This window comes from Melozone crissalis, unplaced genomic scaffold, assembly GCF_028551555.1.
Source record: "Melozone crissalis strain CALT ecotype California unplaced genomic scaffold, PUWL_Pcris_2 ptg000027l_1, whole genome shotgun sequence".
Classification (NCBI taxonomy): Eukaryota; Metazoa; Chordata; class Aves; order Passeriformes; family Passerellidae; genus Melozone; species Melozone crissalis.
Window position 1 is genome coordinate 12,155,678 of NW_026535805.1, and position 18,391 is coordinate 12,174,068.

General features: G+C 40.7%; 1 protein-coding gene across 2 annotated transcripts in view; it reads right to left on the minus strand.

The window, feature by feature from the left end:
* The window catches only part of DAAM2 (dishevelled associated activator of morphogenesis 2), a 175,368-nt gene extending 162,447 nt beyond the window's left edge, over positions 1 to 12,921 (minus strand). For both annotated transcript variants that reach the window (XM_054279569.1, XM_054279568.1), the window contains exon 1: positions 12,748 to 12,921. The gene's annotated coding sequence lies outside the window, so the exon portion shown is untranslated. The remainder of the gene's footprint in view (positions 1 to 12,747) is intronic.
* Positions 12,922 to 18,391: the final 5,470 nt, after the last annotated feature.

The window sequence follows — 18,391 nt, forward strand, 5'->3', positions numbered from 1 at the left end:
AATGGAGATGCTGTTTTTTTAAAACAAACTATCAGGTTGTTGTTCAGGCTACATCCAGGTTATATATGAAGTGCTAGATAGTAAAAAAAAAAAATAAACACAACAGAATGCTTTCATTATATGAGGACCTCTTTAATTAAAAAGCATTTATTTTCTGCTAAGACCATGCTATCCATTCTTTCTCATCTCAGCTACTGCATTACTTTTCAAAAGAGACTCTCCTTTCAGCAGCATTAATGATGCTGTATGCTTACACACTGCTCACATAGTGAAAGCTAAAGCTTTCACACGTCTTTTCCTAAAATCATATCATATCCTGAGTTGGAAGGGACCCACCAGGACCACTGAGCGCAGCTCCTGGCCTTGCACAGGACACCCCAAGAGTCACACCATGTGCCTGAGAGCATTGTCCAAACACTTCCTGAACTCTGTCAGGCTGGTGGTGGCCACTTCCCTGGGCAGCCTGTTCCAGTGCCCAACCACCCTACAGGCGAAGAACCTTGCCCTGATATCCAACCTAGACCTCCCCTGACACAACTTCAGGCCATTCCCTCAGGTCCTGCCATTGGCCACCACAGAGAGAGATCAGTGCTCACTCTGTTTCCTCCTCAAAGTGATCCACTGGAAATGGATTGTTTCAGTCATTTGCCTTGGCCTCGTGACTGAATGGCAACTGCAAGATTTAGACAAACAACTGAGCTGCATTTGCAAGCAAGGCTTACAGTACCATGCACAGTACACTCAGTGTATCACAAATGTATATATTCGCTAAGAAATTAAAGAAAACACAGCAGGAATGTTCATCATCAGGCCCTCAGAGTTCGAACCTGTTAAATGTATTCAGTATCACATTTACCAGGAGGGCGTTGACAGGTGGAAGGTAATAGCAAAGTTTTTGTCATTCCTATAAACTGAATGCAGCCATTTGTTTCCTTCTATGGACATTGTATGACCTTTTAAAAGCATATTTATTTCTGGCTCTGCCTGTCCTGTATGAACCTTCTCCACAGGATTACAGACTGAGAAAGTACAACTAATCCTGACCAAAGAGCTCTAACAAGAATCATCAGCAGAACACAGACTCGTGACTCTGTTTCTGTGCAACAAGTGAGGAAATAAAAAGAGAGAACAGTGAAGGACTGTTTATTAATATTTGATCAGACTCCTCTGGAAGCCTCTGAAGTCCAGCCTCCTAAGTCCATGCAAGTACTGACCAAGCATCAACAGCATAATCACCCTTCTCTTCTTTGGTGTCCTGAGAAGTCCTTCAGCATCTATTGCCTGCACACAGGGCTCAGAACCTCACTGAGCCTCGGGAGCTGTGCAAAAGTTGTGTTACCTCCATGGGAGGAGGAGTGCCTGGATAACACAGAGACCATAGTCAGGCATCCTCTCCCAGTTCTGTCGCATATTTCCAATGAGAGAATAGAGATATATGTATTGTACAATTAATGTCACTTCTTCATCTTGGGAGGCTATCACAAAATGCAATCAAAGTATAAGGGTATAGGAGTTAAAAAACTGAAAGACTTTCAACCAGACTAATTTCTTACATACAGGGTCAATCATTACCATTCCTATTTATAAACTAACAAAGAACTAATTAGTGACTACAAGCCTTTTTGTACAACAAAAGGGTATGCTGTGTTCTGAAAAAGGTACAGGTCATCTCCAGCTAGTTCTACTCATTCTATGCTGGCAATGATTAGAGACATTCTTCACCTGTAAATTTAGATTCTTCCTGATGAAGTTCATTAGGATGGATGAGAAAAGAAACACACTGATTCTGCTTCTTTGAATACAATGAAAGTCAATTGTAAATGTATCTAATTATGGTCATCAAAGAATAAGCACCTCACATGATGAATTATTAAGACTATGTAAATAAATCTGTTGGAGAAGAGGAACAGTAATTATATTGAATTAGGAAACAAGTCCCAAATATTCTTTTACACCACTCCCAGGAACTTGATTCCAGGAGTATCACAGCATATGTAACAGTTGAGATGGCCACAATACACAGAGTATCACCATACAATTTCAGAAGGCTTTAGCATTCACCCATACAGAGTAACATCACACCACATCATAAGGCTACAAGTATCTCTCCTCCCTTTTCTTTAGCCCAGCCTTTCATACCCCTCATGTTCCTGCATTCCACCTGTGTGCCTCTGTTCCCTTTGTGGTTGGTCAGTGCCCCTGGGCACTCCATGGCTCATTGCCTCCAACGCTGCTCACCTGCTGCTCACAGCTGTGCCCTTTGGGGATGAGGCTGGGCTGCAGCCCCACTCCCAATTACCACAAATCCTGTACCTACACAGGAAGATTCCAGTTATCTTACTTGGTAAAATCCCAGCAGTGAGGCAATACAGGGGGCACAGGATACAGCAAGCTGTGTGCATACCTCTTAGCTACAGAAACAGCGGAGATAATAAAAGAAGGTATATTTGAAAACTTGAAAACTTGCTCTTAGAAAAATTAATACAAAAATGCCAATGAAAAAATTTCTTCAGTAATCAAAGAAAAAAAAAATCTCAACATACACAGAAAAATACAGACAACAATTTCAAAAGAGCTCTGAACCACTACAGTCTCCTTAAGACGACAGATCTGAACAGAAGTCCCACTACCCTCACACTGTGTGCTCTGCCTACCTACTATCTACCATGTGCTGTGACACTGGAGCCAGACCTTTAGTTTTGGCTTTCTGTCCTCTCAGTCTTTTGTCTTTTTTTCCTTTTGTCCACTAAAATTTTCCAGTAAACTTCAGACATCTTGCCTGAGACTGGTACTTCCCTGCAAAAATTCCTGGTTTTGATACACTCTGCTAAATAAAAAGTTGTCTTGTAAGAGACATTCATCCTAAATCATATTGCTTAAAGATTAGTAGTATTGTGGTAACAATAGTATAGAGCAGCATGCTGAATGGACTGTAGTGGTTTTTTTCTACTGAGTTTAAGGGCATTTGAAGAATCTTGTAAATGATGCCATCAAGGACTGCCCAGAGAGGGAAGCTGCATGGGAATACACTGAGGTCACAGCAAACCTTACTCAGCTTTCTCTTTCCCCTCCTTGCCTGCCCTCAAGTGCAGCTTAGCGTGGGATTCTGACAGCAGGAGGTTCCCACTGCAGGCCTTTGGCTTCATCTCTCCATCAGCCTCCGGCCTCTCAGTTCTTCTCAGGGACTCTCCACGCATTCTGAAGAACAAAGATCCCAGGCATTTGTCTGGGGCTCTGGGAGCTGCTTGCCTCATTCCTTCTGAGGAAACAGCTGGAAAGTTGCCCTCCAAAACTCATTTGTGAGCTGCATCCCCTCCAGAAGTTTTATCAGCTGCTTGTTTCAAGCAGGTTTTTATAGAATAATGGGAGAGCTGGACTAGATGAAAAGAACTGGATCAATGTCTTCACCTATCCCAGGCACCAGATCACTCTTCGCAAAGTCCCTAGTTAAAGCTTTTTACAGATGCAAAAACATGCAGGCCACTTTCTCTCCCTTCCCTTCTCACCCTCCTGGAGTCAGAGGCAATGAAAAGCTACACATACTGTCTGTCTTGCAAATGCAAACAGCTACCTTTTTCTGCTTCTGTCTGAGAATTGTCTGACAAGGCTAAAAAGTTCTCAAGTCCAAAGGTTTTATCAAACCAAGACACAATGACACTGATGAGGAAGAATATAATGAAGAGATGCACAATTTTAATTATATTCCCTCTCAGGGAAAAAAAGGAGAGAAAGATAAGAATCTTCTTAGATCACAGGAGGATTGTAAGAAAAGGGAAGAACTCTTAGAGAGTAATGTTGGCATAAAACCAAATGGGCACGAACAGGTTATGAACTAATTTTGTTTGGAAATTAGAAGCAGATTTATAAACATCAGAGGAGCGAGGTTCTTGAATGGCTTCTCAATAGGAAGCAACAGAGCAAAAGCCATTCGAGACAGAGATCAATAAATTAACTAAGAAAATCCTGCAACATCATTTCCTGCAATTACAGAAATGGTGTACTCCATGGCTCAGGAGGTCTCTTCCAGTCTTTCACACATCATCTTCTCCTGAGCCAAGACAGGATAGATAAATAAATAAAAACTAGAGACAAGGTACATTAAAAGTGGAATATTGACAGGGCAGCTAGAATAAGGGTGAGTCTGCTTTCTTCATTAAGCAATTTTATGGAAGTTTTTTTGAGTAACATTTATTCATCTGTATGTACTTATGTTTCTCAGGTAAAAATTTGCATCATAGGGGAAACAGAAATAAAGTCCTGTGATATCTATGATCACCTGCAAGAAGCAGGATGCAGGTGAACCTTCCCACGTACCATACAATCAGTTGACTACATTGTTAGAATTATCTTCACTGACCTGCATCCAGGGGTTAAAGCTGACAAAGGAACTGTAAAAAGAGGTAAATAAGTGAGAAAATTAACAAAGAAAATAATGCAGGAAGAATTCAAGTGAAACAAAGAAGTTTCATAGCTGAAAAACACGTGGATGGGTATTGAAATGATCACCCGTCTCTTTCAGACTTTACCGAAGTTTTCCTGGAAAGAAGTCTTTGAAAGCATTAAAAAGAGTCAGCAGGGAGAAGCCTCTTCACATTCTCTTTCTATATTGAAAAGCCCAGGATAATACAGCCCTATTCTACACACAGGAAAACACTAAACACATGAAGCTGAACAAGCATGAAAAATACAGCACTGTAACGTAAGAAATCATCTGTGAACTCTCCCGCAGCACATCAAACATGAGGTATTCATTCATTCCCACAAATGGAGTCAGTGTTGATCTATAAGCTGCAGCACAATATTACACATTTCAGTTTCATGATAAGCTGCTGCTCCGTATAACACATTTCAGTTTCATGCATTTAAGCCAGACAAACATTCCCAGGGGATTGAAAGAACCCGCTACAGTGAATTGTGGTTCTATTTTGGATCATATCACAGCATAACAAATCACAGTTTCAGACACTGGGATAAGGGGCTCAATAAAGCCAGTAGCATGATAACTTCATGTATATCCCTTCCACACATGCAGTCATGTATAGAATCAAATCCACTCCAGGCCTTTCAAACTACACAACTACAAAGTAATGATCACTGTCATGCCTGCATATGTCCATTATTCATCAACATATATATTCTTAAATATACATCATTTAATACATACTGTTGTACAGCAGTAGCTATCTAACGCTGTCCACACACATCAATGCTGTTTACCATATCTGATCTCTCACATTTCAAAAAAGCAGAGAACAGAAATGTTTAATGCAGAAGTTCTTTTGGTGGTGCTGATTTGTTCTGCTGATTTTTCATTTATGTCCCATACAAAGTGGTCCTCAGAAGCAGAATCCCTATACTGGATCAATGTCATCTATATGTATTTGGTAACCCCCCAGCTCCCTGTGACTGCTGTCCCACAAGAAATTCTGAGGGCTGAGAATGATTCACTGCTCCCCTGTTGGTCTAGCAGATTTTTGGTGTCAAAGAGATTCGTAAATTAAGTACGGAAGGGAAAAAAAAAAGCCATAACTTAAAGACTGAATTGGAAAAATAGTCATATTGCAGGTACCCTGTGCTAGAAGTCTACTCCTGTTGATCTTCCCTCTGGTTCCCAAAGAAATCATGTTAAAACATGCAAGAGCACTAAAAATGAGGTTTTTTTATTAAAACACCTTACAGCACCTTGTACAGATTAGCAAATTCTTCTGAAATATGAAAAGATTTCTGTTAATCACTGCACAAAGATGAGAGACAAGACTTCCAAGAGAGTGCAAATATTTCTGAGGTACAAGATGCTATATTTTCCTAAAGAAATTTTGCACATTAGATGCCTGACTATTCATGTCATTTTGTTCTCAAGCTGAGAAACTGAAAATTTCTCTCTGAGCTATTTTGATTGACTGGGCCTTGGGACATGAAGTCAAAGTAGCAAGCATGACTATAAGCCTCCAAACTTGCACAGCCATTTTCTTGTCATCCCTATTGTGCTCAAAGTTGAAGCACTATGGCAGTTTCATTCCCTCCACCTAATTAAGTTGCATTGAAAAAGTAAATGAAACTGGGGAAAAACAGCTTCTTTAGAATGTGTTTTCATTTTTCCATTTTAATTTCACCTACAAGTCAGCCACCTTAAACATGACATTGGATGGTTGGCAAAAGCATCACATTATTGCTTAAAACCTAACATCACTAGAAGTCCTTGTTTGTTTTGGGGTATTTTCTTAAGTGGAAAAAAAGAAAGAAAAAAAAGGATTTTCAATATAAATAAATCCCTGAAGGGCTTCCAACCAAAATGCTTTTAGTATTAGACGATGAAAGAACTGTTAGGGAAGTGAACAAGAAACAGGAAGTTGGAACTACCTGGCCAAGTTTCACTCTATAACCTGAGTAGGGTGCCATTAAAAAATAACCAGCATAAAGACGGAAAAACAGCTTCCAATACAAATATATACTTTTATGATCAAGTTCTCCATAGACAGAAATTTAATTTTTTCCTTGAGAACATGATTAAAAGACAGTCATTGTTTAAATCTCAGGGAAAGGGGAAGCAGAAATATATACAAACATAAGAATATAAAGTTTGCATAATATTTAAAACAGTATCTCTTTTTAAAAAATACAATATCTTGCCAAAAGGTTTAGTCTACACTTCAGTTACTACACATCATTGCAGGTATTACAACAAACCCTGTGGCACTGTGTCACACAGTCCCTGTGTCCCTGAAAGAAACCATCTGTAGTTCAGAGGTTTTGATTTCTAGATGAGCTTAATGCAAAATCTCACATGAAACTTTCAAAAGGGCCTCTGAATCAGGAAAAGAATATAGAGCCTAAAAACACAAGGCTTGTGTAACGCAAGTGGAGTACTGAAAAACCACATTCAATTGGGAGATTGAATGATTCACAGGGCTGGTAATGGAATACAATATGTCCTTCTACCGGGTCACTAGGCTGAATCCATTCTGGATGATGACCAAAAACCATTCCCATTTGATTACTGCTCATATGAAATGAATTGATCAAGGCTGTCCTGATAAGCGAGCAAGTTTGTCACTTGAAACAAAACAATCCACAAGGACTTCTGTCAGCAAAACCTAATGAGATTCAAGAAGAAGCCATCTCAAAATCTAAATAGTCAGCTCATTGTCAGGTATCTGACAATGCTGGCCAAAAATAAAAAGTACAAAAATACAAAAAGAAGTTGAACAGAAAGATGCTAAATGTTAAATGTTGGGTTTGATCCACTGACTGACCCAAAACATACAACCAGAGAGCAGCACTGGGGAAGGTGACTCAGCCATGGTTCAAGGTACCACTTATTCTGTGACTGAACAAAGAGACTGCTGTCTTCCAAATCTGTGAGTCTAACAGCTTTCACCCAAAAAAATTAATTTTACCTTCTTAAAAGCAAAGCAAAAAAATCTAGCTCACCAGTGAAGTTGTCCAAGATTTTTTGAAGACAATAATCCTTCAGCTTACTGGGATCTGTACTTAATGGACAGATAGGGTGCCAAGAGGTAGTTCAGCCCCAGCTGCCAGTGCACCTTTCTATTCCAGCAAACCCAGCTTCCTGCCTTTTAGCACACACAAATTTGGCACATTTAATCAAGTAAGTGTTCATTTTAATAAAGTATCAAATTGCCAGAAAAAATATTTTGCTTGCCTACCAAAAGATAAAAATTGAGCCTTTAGCATGTTTTCTTAGGAAAAAAAAAAGACAACAAAAATGTTGCCATCTTAAGGCAAACACTAAAGCTATTACTTTATTTTGGGTCTGTTTCAGCTACTGTAAGATGTACTAAAACAAAGAAACTCCTCCATCCACCTCTGTAACCCTGCATCAAGTCCTGAACCTAGAAGTATATGATAATTTCCAGTGTGCTGTCACATGAGAGTGAAGCACTGGTGTGGGCATGCACATACATGCACACATACACACACACAGTATTTATAAACCCACTGCTGTAAGGGATTTGGCGTTTATTTTTTTAATTAACTGCAAATGATAACACAAGAGCTTTTCATCTGGCATGAGCTTGGATTTCATCAGCTGCTGGAAAAGATTCTCGTGGAGAAATAAAATTACAGTGTTTCTTCATGTACTTTCCATGGATTTCAAAATAAACAGAAGTATATGGTCATGCCAGTTAATAAAGAGATGTAGGTAAAGTTACAGATACATCTTGATACACACCCAGAAAGAGGCTGCAGAGCTAGACATGCACAACACAGCATATTGGCTAAATGACAAAACACCCAGGTGAGAAAAAAAGTGAAGCCCAAGTGAAAAGAACTGGGAAGGGCAGTTGCAAAGAGTGCCATGAGCCTTCCTGCTGCCCTGGATATTACATTATACACATCGTGGCATAAAGAGATTTCATTGTTTGATGCTCCTTCTGCCCATACACCTTTCTCACCATGACACATTTCTCAAATGGAAAAATGTGTGACAGCAGGAAACTAAAAGTGATGCAGATGACTTCAGAACAGCTTTTAATCTGTGCTCCATTTCAAAAGTCATGAGCTGCACAGTGAATCAGCTCCATGCCACACCCCACCCCATTCCCTCCACAAAGGGACCATTTGACAAGATGGTAAAAATCAGCCCTGAGTTTAAAACTTAATTCTTTGCCTCCAATGAAGGCACTGAGAAGTGCAGCCCTTACTAAATAATAGCACTGACAGCTGCCACCTTGGTTTTTCCTTCTCATATGGAACTTTTACAATCCATGGTCTCTTGAATTTATGAAAAAGGAGGACAGAGAAATCTCAGCAGTACCTTATTTGGTCCTTAGAAAGCTAAAAATTCCTACCTCTTTTCCTCATTTCACGCTACAAAACACATTAACTTGCTACATACTTTTGCCAAATGCTCAGAGGATTATTTCACAGGTCTCAGGGTGTAGCATAAAGAACAAAAGGGATTTCGCCACTGCTTGATTTACTGGTTGGCAAGGTCAATGTAGTATTTAAATGTGATAATTTAATGATACATTTGGTCACTACCATGTTTTTGAAAGCACAATTGAAGTGTTAGAGTGTCTAAAAAATTTTTAGAGACCTCTTGTTTATTATTTTTACATTTAAGAAATAATACTCTCAACAACAGATTTAGATTAAAGAGAGATTGAAATTTTCAAGGATTCCAATGAATCTGGTGAAGAAGAAAAGAACTTTGGAATTACATATAATAAAAGGAAAATCTCAGTCATCAATTGTCTCAGACATGAAATGGCAGATGTACATATTTGAATTTGTACATATGTTCATATATGAAAATAAATTAATTCTTTGGAGGATGCTTATCCACATGATTATTGACAGATCTGACATAGTCCCCCTGGGATAGTCAAGACTAGCTACACAGAGGTATCTACTTCACTGAAAATATTCTTTGGGGAACACATTCCTGCATTAATTCCCTTCCATATACACCTTCAGAGCTATTAAATCTTATTTACTTTCCTTCATATTCTGTGCAAGCTAACATGTTTTGATCTTGCACAGGACAACATCTTGAGAGGTCTCCACTTATACAGATAAACTTGTCCCACGTGTAATGGAAAATGTGGCATTCCAAAAGCTGAAGTAGAGACAGACAAATAAATCAGACATAAAACCACACCTATCACTGCTCAGTATAAAAAACTACAAAATCACTTCTTGAAGAAAAGAGTAAGTTACTATGTTAACAGCACAGTCAGTGTTTGATATGAAACTGGGGTTTTAAGTTGGGATCCTGGTTCTGTTATGTAAAGCAGAAAGAGGCCTTACCTGCAACAAAGAACAAGGCCAGATTCACCACAGCTGTGCGAGCACCAACAAGCCTTCATAACCTGTGGTAACATCCAGCACTTCATAAGGCTGGAAACATTCTAAGAGAAAGGATTTTGCAGTAGGCTTCATCAAGTAAACTATTATAAGATGCTCAAAGATTAATTAACCTGAAGCTCTGAGAAACAATGACATGAACATTAGATTAAAAATCAAGCTGACAGCAATTTGTTGAGTAATCATGAGTCTTGCTCTGGCTGAACTCACTTAGCAGAGTTACTGTCAGTGTAAGCAAGTAGTAGACAAGTGCTCCAATGGCAGTCACAGAATTTACAGCACTGCCAGCCTGCTAAGTATCGACTGGCAGGTAAAAGGATTAGTGGTCTCTAATGAGAAAAGCTATTCAAGGAAGATCCATTTCTTTAATTTAGCATAAATACAGGTGGAAGATCCCTTTACATTTTAAATATCACATGCATGTGTCATATTGAGCTAATGTTTTGGGAACTCTGCAGGAGTTAACTGTATGACCTAAGCATCAGCCACAGACAGACTTATAATGTTGACTCCCAGGTACAAAGAAACTCTAAGCAAAACACCTGGGAGCAAAATAAAACAAATATTGAAGTGAATTTCCAAACAACACAGTAAAAAATCAGATCTGGCACATCATACTATCTTCTCCATTTGTGAAGAAAACATTTTAATTTGAAATATAGGCAATTAGGAGAATTAAACTGAAACAACTACAGTTACCACACTAAATGTAATGCAGACAAATAGTGGGGAGATGCAACTTTTAAGAGCTTAGCTGACATCAGTGATGGTGGAGGAGACACTTTGAATGCATAAATTAGCCTCCTAGGAAGGCAAGCATCTGCTAGGTTCAAATGTGCCTCGGAGTGTCTGATAGTGCTATCATTCTCAACGAACGTGCAATCTGCTTGAAGGGAAGTGAAAAAGATTCCTCAAAAGTTACTGAGGCAGTAGTCAGACAGACATCTGACTAATGCCTGCTAGTTCAGAGAGGAACCAAAGAGGGAAATCTTTCCTCTGATGCAGTAAATCATTTTTACAGGTCATTCATACCTGGATGTCTAATAAAGCATAAGGAGTATAAAGAAATGGCTGTTTTTTTCTTGAAAAACTACTAACATCACACAGATACACCGCTGCACAATAAGTGTTTTACTCTCTCTTGCAGGTAAGAAAGTTGTCTTCTCTTCACATACTCCACTGATTCAGCAGAGGTAGCAGAACTCTAAATTTTTCAATGAGGCATAATAATTGGTAGTCAGAATGACTGTGTTCCATATGGTCATTCAGTTCTTTTAATCTGCTTTCCCCAGCATGTCTCACATTAAGGTCTCAAAACCTGCAAATCTTTCCACTCCACCGCAAGTGATTTGTAAGTAACAGCAATACAGTCAGACAGAAAAGTCTTGTTCAAGGCACAACCAAAGCCCTGGGTCACAACAGAAACACTAAGTTCTAACAGAGGCTGGATAAGAGGGGAAATTGACAGCTGTGGTCCTTCTCTACTCACAAGAGAGCTGCGTTAGTTAAAATAATATCTTCATTCCTTTAAAGCCTTTGATTTAAGTAAACCCAAACTCCTACTCGACAAAGAAGAGTATTTTACACCCCAGGTGATGCATAAGCAAGTATACACACACAAAGGTGTGAACAGATTATTGCTACATTTTCTCTTTGTTTATATGGGTGAAATATGGCACATTTGTCAGCCTGTCGTAGCAGGGATTTCTATGAGGAAAGCTTTACACCTGGACAAGACACTTTCCCCAAACTACTTGACAATATGCCATTCAGTCATTAGGGTCTACAGTCTTCGTCACTTGCAGATCTCTAACCTCTGCTGTACATCTGTGTTGGATACAAAGGATATGTTCCGATGTCAGATGTCCAATTCCAGCCTGCAACGTGATCAACACTGAATGACAGTTCTTCCTCATCTTCCACACCACTACTGAAGTAACACTTCTGTCAAGAGATTCCACACTTTCCCTTCCCTTCTTGATCCAGTATGACTCCACAACACACTCCAGAAGAGATAACAAGGTCATAACCAGGCTCTAATATATTTCTCTTTGTAATTCAGATCATCTTGTACAACACAATCAAACAAAAAAACTGCCCCCAAACCTTAAGGGAATGAAAATTAAAAGCATTGGCTGCTCCAACTGGATGGTACGTACTCTAGCTCTGCACTCGTGTGAACAATTGCTGCTTTAATGGTTTAAAACATCTCGCCTCCACTCGGTTTTCCCTTGGATTTCCAGCAGCGCCCCGTTCCAGGGAGGCTGATGCCGGGCGCAGCAACAGCGCCCTCTGTCCGCCACGGGGGAAATGGCACCTCCTGCCTCTGCCCTCCCAGGGCTCACGATGTAGTTATTTAAATTTAAACAAATATATACAACACTTGCCCGGCAATGCTTTGGCATCCAGGTTTACACTGACAGCACAGTACTTAAAAGTTCCTTCTGCTTGCTGTACAAATCTCAGTGCGTTTAAGACTTCAACACGAGACTTGTGTTTACTCTGGAAAAGTAAATGACAAGCCAATATTTCAAGCTTCTTGAAAGTTGGGGTTTGTTTTGTTGGCTATTTTTGTTTGTTTCTTCCTTTTTTTTCTGAGATCTTTAATCATGTCCTAAGGAAAAGCCAATTACAACTCTTACTAGCTTTCTGTCCCCCGACATACAACAACACTTGCTGGTTTCTCCTTCCTCACTCCTGCAGCAAAGCTTCTATGTGGAAAGAGGATTTCAAAAACAGGAGCACAAACACTGACAAATCATCAAAGTTTTTTTAAACTTTTAATTTGCCTCCACGTTTTCCCAGCTGCTCTGCTTAAAAGTAAAAGAAGAAAAAAAGCTTGCAAAGAACATTACAAATTAAGAAACTGGAAAGCTGCAGTTCCAAGGAAGAGGATGTGACTCTAGTTTGACTTACCAATTTCATCCAGATGTATATTTTCCTACTTGCTTTTTACAGCGGCTGAGCTCAGTGCTCAGGAACGTCCATCCCGTGTCAGGGAGCCGGGCAGAGCGCGGATCCCCACGCTGGGTGCTGCCGAGCGAGCGGAGCTGGGGTGCCTGCTGCTCCTGCTGCTGCAGCGGCGGCTGCTGCTGCGGCTACGTGCGCTCTCTCGGAGCCGGACCAGGAACTGCTTCCCATTCCCCAGCGCCGCTCCAGCGCTGCGGGCTGCGGGAGGCAGGGCCGGCCCCTGCTACTGTGCTGCGCTTTCTTAAAGGGCCCCGCGCCGGCCTGAGGGAGCGCCGGGCCGGGGCCGCCGCCGCTGCTCGGGGGCGCTGCGGGCGGCAGCCGTGGGAGCTCAGCGCCGCCGGGACCGAGACACGCTTTCCTGCAGCCCTGGGCAACAGAAGCCCTCTTCCCCGAAGCTATGCGCTCACGGCTTCCAGGTGTGGCGGGGTTCACCCTTGCCTGCCGTGGCGCTCCCCGCAAGGCCGGTCCCCGCGGGTCTCCGGGCGGCGGGAGCAGCGTCCCGGCTGCGGCAGGCCCCTCCGCGGGGAGGCCTCGCCAGCCTCCTGCTCCCTGACTGCCACTGCGGCACATGTCCCCAAATCATTAGGGACGAGGGATTTCCCCTGGCACTCAGCTCAGTCTGACCTTCAGAGATTTTGTTCCCTGTAATGGAGAGGATATGATTTAACTGAATAAAAAGCCCTCATTTCCTAGTTTTTCCTCTCCATCCATTCTCCAGATAGCTTTAATCCCGTGTAAACCACTGTTTCTACCATGTTTGCTGATTTCTGACTTCACTTTTAACTGTATCTGATTTTAATAGCTAGATTAGTGTTGGGAAGTTGTCTGCCTCGTGTGTGTTGCTGGCTGCAGAGAAAGAAACCACATTCTCTGTTAAATAGAAACACTGAAATACAGAGATAGTAACACCATCTGCAAAATCTCTCTTCTCTTTTTTTTGCTCATGGAAATATATGGTTTGCTCTTTGTATGTAAGACATTCATTTTTGTTGAAATAACTGAACTCTCATGATGACAATACCAATCAACACACATCACAAGGCAAAGTCATATATATACACACACAGATATGTGTATCTTTCATGACATATCCAGAGAAAACAAGTTACAGGGGGAAAATTCTGCCTTCAAACTTGCAGGCCAAACCAAGCAAGATGAGGCCAAGTCACCGCTGTCCTGTCCTCTCTGCCTTCACTTGAATCAATGCACAATAAGCACAGAACAGGTACAAACTGTGTGCAAGCCATGATGTTTTTCTGCTTCTTTGGTCCTATGGAGAAGAACATGGGCACAAACCAAAAATTGAATGCAACCACTTAAATGATAATGGCCCATCACAAACAGGCTCAGTAGGTGCCCACTAACTCCTGGCATGTATACCTTCTGCCGTGTAAGTAAAGTAGCCATTTGGCCACATGACTAAATTACAATACTCAGCACTATGAACCTTCTATGAAACCACAGGGATCCATCAGAGTTCCTCTAGTATGAGCTGTACTATGCTCCTGCCTTTCTCAGCATAAAGCCTGAGAAAGTTTTATATTATTTACATATGCAAGCTACATGTGATGCATGGTAGAACAGATCTTAAAATTCCATCAGTCCTCCCCTCTGTTCACACATTCCCATTGGTCTATTAATTCTCACTTGCCACTCACATCTCTAGCTACCACTTTTTTCATCTCTTCTTCTAAGTCCTTCCCCATTTACTCCCTCTTTCCCTGTTCTGCGTGTCACATACTTCTGTAGCTGATCTCCACCTTCTGAGCTCCATCGAACTGCCTTCCTCCCTCCTCCTCACCTTTAACTTCTCAGTTTCTCATTGGAAGAGGAAAGAAGGCCTGAAAGGAGACCTGGGAGTGATTAACCAGTTCCTTCTCTTGCATCCCTCTCTACAGCAAAGGTTCTGGAGACTGCGACTTCTATCCAGGCCTAGAAACTAACATGCAGCAGCAGGCCAGGGCACAGGGGTTAGGTATGCTCACATTACCGAGGCTATCTCCTTGCTCACAGGTCCACACTGAACCATTTATTATGGCACAATGTAGCAAAGATAAATGGCCCTTGTCCATTAGTTAAAAGTTAATGAAACCCCCATCTTTAAGACAAAGCTGGTCATCCATTTGGTGCCGTAGCTAAAGTCATTCTGATATGTTCAAAGCAGGCAAGGTCTATCTACAAGACAACAGGGTAAGGTGCTGCAGTGGATGGGAAATTGAATGGCAAAGATACCAATGATGGAGAGAAACTGGGGGCTGGGGCAAAGCTAAAGTGATGCTCCGCTGCTCCACACGCACAAAACAAGAGCATGCAAAACACCCAAAAGTGCCAGCAGGAAACAGACTCGTGCCACTGTGAGAATGATCTCATCACCATAAATGTTAAGATAAAAAAGGAATATCTGCAGTTCCTTACATATGTTGCTCCTTACTCTCCTCATAATCCCATGTGAAAGCTGGCCCCCTCTCACCGCAGCATCTGGATGTTCCATTGACAGAGCATTGTCTCATGGCTGCAGCACAACTCCTGTTTTCTATTACTGGCTGCAGGAGAAATGTGTGGTATATTAAACAAGGACATAGAATTTGAATTCTGATGCATGCTTCAATATTTAGTCACCATTAAATGAAACTAGGTAATGACTGATTATTTCTGTGACTCTGTTCGCTCACTTACGAGGTATATTAAATTCTGGTGTTACATAAATTCAATACTTGCATTAGCAACTGCTTGGAATAGAAGTTTATGGTGAATCCAGTTTTTTATTATTAAATACTGAACTAGAGAAACCTCAGAGAAAACTGAAAAGTGTTGCAGTTTGCAGAAATGTTTGATTCAGTGGAGCATTCCCCTTGCACAAGGAGTGACATTTAATAGGAGGTATTTTGGTGTCTTAGCTTATAGGGGACAGCAAAACCAAAAGTCCTGCCAAGGGTGCCAAAAAAGAAAAAGGTGTGTTTGTCTCTCTGAACATTGTATCACATAATGTTTACTTTGCAAGGCAGCACAAACATACCTACAAAGGCAGGTCCTTCTCAATTTAGGAATAAAACTATTAAAGAAATCACCTATTTTCACAAGAATTTCTAGGTTCTGAAGACCAAGGTCAAAACCAAAGAAGCTGTAGTATTATTTATGTATAAGGGCCCAGAATAGTTAGGAGTGAAAAGGGGAAAGGGACATAGAAAATCAAATAGTTTGCCACTCAAAACTGTATTCCTTTAAGAAGAGAGAAGCAAAAGCTTCTCTGAGATGTTGCTCCACCTCTGTAGATATGAAGTGTTTGTTAGATCCCTCATCAAAACAAAAGGACACGGGTATATTAATCTAACAACAAAAGTGTCCATTGTGAGAGGGGAGCCAGTGCCAGGCTGCCTGCTCCATCTGACAGTGAGAGTAAACACCACGGCTCTGTGCTCTTGGCTGTGTGCCTTGCCTGACACCACCACCCCGTGCAGCCACAGGGTCAGCAGCTCGGTCACCACAGGGTACAGGACTAACAGCACTTTCCTACCCTCACATCATCTCTGCAGTTTCTGAAATGCCACACAACATTTTGAGCATCCCTCCAGTGTGAAATACAGTATAGTAGTAATACTGCTAAACACTGATGTTGGATATAAGGTGGTGGTGGAGCCATCGCTATTGCCACTTACCAATGATCCACACTAAGTTCTGTCCCCTGTTGCCAAGGGGCTGAAATGAGGCATGTATAGTCAATACAACAGAAATGCATGTACATTTGTTTAGCTTATATAATCTTCCTGAAATTAATTTTAACTTTAGGCTGAAACCACACAGTCTGATCTAAAGGCTGGATTCCACCCCTCACTGACTGCCAGATGAATAAGGACACTTCAGTTCTGGGGTACATGTGCATATATATATGTGCTTTTTAGATTAAAGTTTTTCAATTCTAATATAACCAACATATTTAATGTTGATATCATCACTTGATATCATCACTATCTTGTTGATACATCAGTTTGAGAACCTGCCTTGGACTTTTAAAAAGTAAAGATCTGGACAAAGATCTGAAGTAACATTCATTATTATTTAAAATTTATAACTTGTAATGCCACAAGATTTTTTTTGCACTTGATGAACCATAATGTATGTACACAATTGTGCATGCATGCATGCATTTACACATGAGTATATTTGGGCAGATGTCTGAGGGAAACTGTGGCAGGGTTAGCTTGCATCTGATTTATTGCTGGTGTTGTTGTTTTCCTGCAGCATTCTTCACACTGTGAAAGAATATGGTTTTGTAAGATGCCACTGCAAACCCAGCACAAGCATTTATTTTTGGTGATTTTATTTTCTCAATTAAAAAATTAGTTAAGAATAGATAAATAAATTTGTTCCTAGGAACTAAACCTTATCAGATCTGTAAGAGTTGTGTAGTTAATGGAAGTTATGGCATTCAGTATGAAGATAATTTCTTGAAAATGTCTGAAGTCAATGTACTAGTTATCAAGCTATTTCTACTAATTGTTCTTAAATTAAAAGATTGGGTTTCCCTTTCATAAAATGTCCCATACCAAAAAATTTAGGTCAACTAAAACTGCATTCAAATCTGTATCCATCATAATAAGATGGTGGACCTTTCTCAAGGCAGCACATTTCAATTTTCAACTTTTCCCTGTGTTTTTCCTGTGTTGTTTACAGCTCCTTGTAAACAACTAGGATTCCAACTCCTCTATTGGCTTCTCAAGCCTGTTAAATACTTGTACCTGTATTGGTTAAGATGCAGTAAGTGGCCTGCACAAGTTGTGTGCTGGCAGGGGAAAAAAGAAAAAGAAAAAGAAAAAAAGAAAAAGAGGAAGGGAAGGGAAGGGAAGGGAAGGGAAGGGAAGGGAAGGGAAGGGAAGGGAAGGGAAGGGAAGGGAAGGGAAGGGAAGGGGAAGGGAAGGGGAAGGGGAAGAGAAGGGGAAGGGAAGGGGAAGGGGAAGGGAAAGAACATCAGTATTTGCTGCATCTTGGATAACAGCTATGGAAAGAGGAAAGGCATTTACTCTTCAGAAAGAAGAAGCTTAGAGCCTTTTAGAAAGTGCCTCGTCTTTACCTCAGCTGGAAGTAAAAAGAAAAATATGAAACTTTTACAGGAGTTGTTTCTTTTCTCCCTGTAGTTTTGCTTGGTATATCTCAAACATCTTCAAAGTGAATCTCTATTTTCAGATAACAGCCCAACTGAAACCCACATCCCTGAAGGCAAGAGAGTCAGAATCAGCCAGAATTAGATTAAATTTCCTGCCACTAAAACTCTGATCATCTGTAGGCAATTAAAGGTAGTTACCAGTCCCTGACAACTGTAAATATTTGTAGTCAGCAACTTCATCATGGCTTCATTTGCCTCCCTTGAAGAAATTTGTGTTGTGTTCACACTTAACACCTTATGACCATTTTGAACTTCTTTATGATATCTTGCACAGACCAGAGCTTTAGAAAAGCAGTTGTTCAGCTGAATTTCATTTAGCAAATTAGGAGGCACTGATTTGTGCCCTCTAATTGCAATCTTCCTCTGCCTTCCCCATCATTTTTGATTGCTTCCTTCTATTCTCTGTATATTTTTCCATCTTCCAGAGGA